Genomic DNA, 6099 nt, shown 5'->3' on the forward strand with positions numbered 1-6099 from the left:
ATGCATCAAAATCAAGCAACCAACACAGCTCATCCAACAAGACAATCTCTCCAAGAGATTATTAATTTCAAAGAAGCTGACATGACCACTTCCTCTAAGTACACACTGACTTACAATTCCAAAGTCACAATAGCTATCAATATGCAACATGTGTTCTCCTAACACAACTACCTTACTTCAATGCTCATAGTTCTTTTCATGAAACAAGTAAGGATTTTGGTTCTTGTATGAACACTATTCTAATGTGTCTTTAAGGAAAGAACCTCTACTTTTATTTTCAAGAAAATTCTCATAAAATCCTGCATCTTCATACATGAAGCATGCATACTCTTAGGATGAGACTATGTTTATGTATATATGTAATATACTCTTCCTCAGGAAGTTACTTTGGCCATATTTAGCAAGATTTTATAGACAAGAGACAAGCATCTCACATACAAGACTCACGTGGAGTCTTCCCAATAAGAACTACTTATTTGCTTTATTAAGAAAGCATACAAAATAATCAATCTTTAATTGCATGCTTTAACACATTTTCTTTACCAAGAAAATCTATAAAAGAACCATTCTTTTATTGTATGCATTCAAATACTTCCTCTACTAAGAAATCATATAAAACATTCATACGTGTTCTTCAAGAAAGTGAACAAGACACTTATCTTATGCATAACTTAACAAGTTAAACCACCTTTACCGGAAGCAATGGCTCTACTTTATGCAATTAGAAGCATAATCTCCTAAGTGTCACACACGCACCAGAGTTACCACTTGATGCTAGATGCAACAACTATCATAACAGTACTATGTGTCCATTTCAGAATAATAACTTGAAGGAGGCATTACGAAAATCATCACATCAATACACTATAGTTATCATTTTCCAACTCCTTAAGCATGGTCAAGGGAATACTCACATGCACATCAAGCGTTATCTAGTCATTTCCAGACTTTCTGCAAGATTCTGATACCCGGAGCTTGCTCTATCTAGTCATCACCAGGCTTAGCGATTTCTTTTCCCATCTCCGTCTGTCCCTACAGCACGGTCTTCTTCCTTCTCCTTGCTTCCTTTTCCTTTGGAAGCATCTATAGCTGGGGAAGGTAGTTAGAGTTTACTGACAACTATATTAACACAGGTAGTCTATTTATGAGTAATTATCATATGTAACTATACCATAAATGGATCCTAGAAATGTTACCCACCGAACATGCCTCTCCAATTAAGTTCACACTGGAATGCAACATGCATAAGAAATCCATCATTCCCATAGTAGAGATAAATTCAACCATCATTAAGGCTCCAATGGTTTTTATGTCTCAACCAGTAATGACAAACACATACCATGCTAATGGATTTCACTTAATTAGAGGGCAATCATCTTTAAATCTAATAGGACATAAGCATATACTATTCATCATGCATTCCCATGGTGAATAAAATTAAGAACTCTTCTCATAAACAACTAGAACTATAGCACAGAGAGAGTAAGAATCTTCACACACACATTCCATACATGCGACATCAATCAACTTCACTTGTTTACGGATTGTAGCAATCTTAGTCCAATTCAATTAATGCATACAAGTTCCATGGGTTAGTCATACAACACTAACCAATCTCAACTACCAATCATCTTCATGCATCCATGATAAGACTGAATCAAAGTTAGTTATGACAATCAAGTCTTGCTGCTTGACTCATTGCATGTTTTTTGTTTTTTTTTTTTTTTTTTTTTTTAAACAATTTTTCATCCTATTCAAGGATGTTTCCCCTGATTTATATTCATGCATTAGCCTATTAAGTTTCGTTCATTGTAATTTCAATCTAGTTCAATTTATGCATCATTGTTATTGCCATATTTGCAAATTAAAACTTGGTAGTTGATTGTCACTTCCTCAATGAGTGTTCAATATTGTTCTTAAGTGCGACAAAAGTTTCATTGTCTTTTTCCTCATCAGGAATCCTGAATGTAGTTATGCAACAACTTATTACCTACTTCTCAAAGAAGTTATAAACATGAATCACACCTGTCATACCAAAAGTAGTGTACGGCACAAATGAATATGCGAATGATTAAACTCATACCTGAGTTAATGCCTACTAATGGCGTACTTCAATATCCTTTCCGCTTACCAATTCCCAAAGGCGCTAGTATTGCAACCTTTAGCTCTGATACCAATTTGTCACGCACCTCTATATAAATTTTTTTTTTTTAAATATTACTAGGCAATCACTTACCTTAACATTGTACTATGGTAAAAACATTAGTCGATATCAAAACATATATGTTACATTACTTGGTACTAATAATAACTTGTTAACATCAACAACGGATCTATATATGTATAAGGTGGCAGCTTAAATGAAATATGACCATATCCCCGTGAGGCAGGTATAAAGGTTACACGCTGCATTAATCCGGTTGATTGATTAAGGTTAAATGTTTTGTGCATATACACATGGCATATATTACATAACCCTTTGAAACTCTGCCACCACGAAACCTTCGGCTTACATACATTGCACCGAATTCAATTTCATTAATTAGTAATAGCTACCACTCGGATCTTTTCAACATCCGAACTTACCTGCATTCATCACGATCGTCCGGCCTCTGTACTTGGTACCATCTGCTCAACCCTGCGTCGTCCAGTTGGCAAGGCGGACGGTGCGATGGCACTTGGCCATGTGCTCCCGGAGCTCGAGGTTTTACCGTCTGACTTCTCGGTGAATTTGCTTTCGCGCCCATCTCTACTGGCTATCGAATGGTGGACAAGGCTTAAGGCAGATCGACGGAGAGCAATCGTGCCACGAACCGGTCATAGACATGGTAGGTTTATAAACCCATCCCTTTTCTTCGGATTCTTATTATTTTCATTTGTCAAGTGTCGAGTTACTGAGCTCTGGGTTATTGAATAGTTCTAATGCGAACTACAGCTGCTGTTCAGGTTCTGGTATCGTTTCAGGTATGCGTCCATTATGGTTTTCACAGCTTCAGTGTCTATTAACGGTATTAATCCTTGTTCCTTTCTTCTCGATATGGTTACAGTCTCTTGTCTGTCACGGCTTACAGTTATAGTTTAGCAGTGTTAAAGTTTATTGTTCCACCATTACTTACTGCAATATGTTGTATAGATTAATGAATCATTGGTTTCTGATTCAGGTCGAAGCTGGCGTTGGACTTGGAAGCAAGGGTAGCTTCCTACATGCCGCCAGTCGCCCTGAACCAGGTAGGCATATCTCTGTTGACTGCTGCACTTCTCCTTTACTCAAATCGAAGTCTGAATCCGACAGACAATGACTGTTTCGATTCGACTTCTCCATATACCAGGGTTCACTTGGCAATGAATCGGCTTCTAGCCTTGCTCAGGCGGGAAGCACCATACTCTGAGCTTCGACCATTTTAACATGTTTATTTAAGTTTTTAAGCCATTCGGCTCTTTTCTGTTTACGGCAACTATTGGGAACAAGTTTGTAATAGACTCTGTCATACAAGTTTCATGACTTCTGTATAAATGGAATTAATCCTTTTAAGCTTGACTTGTTCGCATACGTTTATTTCAGCCCCCTCGGCGGAATGTGTCTTCTGTTTATTTTTAGTTTACCATGCTGAGTTTCTTCTATGTAAATGACTAATATATAGCCATCTATTTCCATATGAAAATGCGTTTAACGCCAAGAGACTCTCTGTACGAAAGTTGTTATATTTTAGTTATAATACCACTGTTATATTACTGCTGTTATATATTGTGTTTGGTTTGATATCCGGCGGCTCGATCTCTTTTCCATTCGACTTTGTAGCCGGGGTTTATATATAAGTCGGCCTGAGAATGCATATAGTACCATTGTTGAGCTATTCTGCCCACAGACATTGTTTATTTAATGGGTATTTAGATGCGTTGTTTTGACTGTGAATTCAATGCATGCAAGCTACAGAGTCTAGATTATGAATGTATTATCGATCTCCGGCTACGGCTGTCCGGTCCGGGATTTGGTTTGCTTTTGTGTTTTTCCTTAATTTATATAGCTAACGATGTAGCATATATATATATATATATATATATATATATATATATATATATATATATATATATATATATATATATATATATATATATATATATATATATATATATATGCGTTCAGCCTTGTAGCGGGACTTACCAGTCCGTCTTAAGGTTTTGGTGTCATAATGTACACGCATATTTGGGGTTTTTCTTCAAGAATGTTTACTCTGTTTTTCTCCCGAATCTTGCTGTACAGAATATATATACATATATTTCATTACTCACTTTGTAAAACAAGCAAAGGGTCTAACATATCCCTTCCCATATTTCTAAACGTCATTCGGTTAATAATGATCTGTTTGTTCAGATTTATATAATATGATTTTTGATAACAAGATACAAGGGTTTGATGTCTGTTTAATATAAATGCGTTTCAGTCTCTGTTTATGCAAATACTGTTTGATTCTTCTTTATTTCTCTCAGATAAGAGTACTAGACAGCTACCCCTTGCTGGTTCCACTTCTTTTCACATTACAGTAATTTAGTTTAATACAGTGCAGAATAAAAGATGGCTTCAGTAGATAAATAGTTTCACAGCACAGCACTTAGTTTAGCATAATACAGTAAACAGATAATTTCAATAAATGTAATCTCACAGTAGGCCATACCTGCTATTCTGCAAACCTACTTGAGTGCTTGTCAAACCACCCGACCATAGGAAGAGTTCCTTCTCTGACCTTCCAACCCCAAGCACTTGCAGGTCCTACTCGACCGCAATAACACTGGTCTCGCCAGTCAACGCTATCTGATCCTAACCAGACATAGCGTGCACAGGAAAAATTCCTTTTCCACTTATGCTATCTGATCCTAACCAGACATAGCATTTTTTCTCTGTTTTCCGTCTGTCTCTATTATATACTCATATGTCTCCCAACAAAGATACCGATCGAACACGCGACCTTCAGTGCTATTCAGTCTCACGCTCTTCCATCAAAGATGCCCAGACCAGCATCCCCTCGTTCAATTTTACAGGAAACAAGAATCGGTTCAATAACTGATTCAAGAATCGGTTCAACAACTGATTTGTAAGTTTTTTAATTTAGAATTACTTTTTACTCAGGCTACTTGCAAATAGGGATATGACAGCTACATTATAGCACAATCTTTAGAATTAATCTGGTAATAATAAGGTGTTTGTTATAAGTTTCGTATATTAACTTTGGCGATATTATTTTATTGAGTGGGTTATTTTTTCATTTAACATTAATACCATTCATGGTAGCTAGGAGCGGAGCTCACTACACTGATCATATTTTTGTGTTAAAAAAACCAGATTAAACCTCCCTTTTGTGTAAAATAGGTTAAATAGATATATTTTAAATTATATAAATAAATTCAAATTTTTTTTTTTTTTTTAATTTAATTTTTTTACATAAAAGGGAGGTTTAATTTGGTTGCGCCCAGAGACGTTTTACAGCACAATATATAAGGGAGATGTTGTCACATTATGTAAGGTTACATTAAAAATATTAAAAAAATATGAGGAAGATGTTGTAACGTGAAATAACATTACATTACAAAAAAAATATTAAAAAAATATGAGGGAGATGTTGTCACTTCACCTAACCTTACATTAAAACAAATATATATATGTGTGCGTGTGTCGGCTAACATATATTGTATATGCTGAAGATGTGTAACATTACCATATATGTGTCAGCGAATATATATTGTATATGTTAAAGATATGTGTAACATTACTTTAAAATAAAAAAATTAATTTAAATGAAATTATTAAAACAAACTCAATTTTGAAAACAATATATATACAATCTAAAAAGAGATGATTAACTTATTCATGGAATAACAAAGAAAATTAGGTAAAGGAAGGAGGATTCAATTGGGCGTATCCTGTAATAATAACGAGGTAAATTTGGTGGCATTCAGATTTTAGGTTGTAATTTCTATAATAATAATAATCAACTAAATTTATATTATTTTGTAGCGTTCACGTTTTCAGTTGTGTGATTTTTGTTTAATTTTAAAATTATTTACTTAAATTGTGATTTCTGTAATAATAATAATCAGGTAAAT

The 6099-nt window shown here is 34.8% G+C and overlaps 1 long non-coding RNA gene across 4 annotated transcripts; it reads left to right on the plus strand.

The window, feature by feature from the left end:
- Positions 1 to 2869: 2869 nt before the first annotated feature.
- On the plus strand, positions 2870 to 3704 carry LOC149235038 (uncharacterized). 4 transcript variants are annotated; one of them, XR_016268250.1, is made up of 3 exons: positions 2870 to 2964; positions 3162 to 3228; positions 3330 to 3704. It is a non-coding gene; the product is annotated as an uncharacterized LOC149235038 (long non-coding RNA). The 4 variants fall into 4 exon arrangements; XR_016268249.1 differs by having other exon boundaries at positions 2885 to 3008; XR_016268248.1 differs by having other exon boundaries at positions 3162 to 3704.
- Positions 3705 to 6099: the final 2395 nt, after the last annotated feature.

Source organism: Pinus tabuliformis, chromosome 8 (genome assembly GCF_031772625.1).
Source record: "Pinus tabuliformis cultivar Carrire ecotype Pingquan chromosome 8, CPIR1, whole genome shotgun sequence".
NCBI lineage: Eukaryota > Viridiplantae > Streptophyta > Pinopsida > Pinales > Pinaceae > Pinus > Pinus tabuliformis.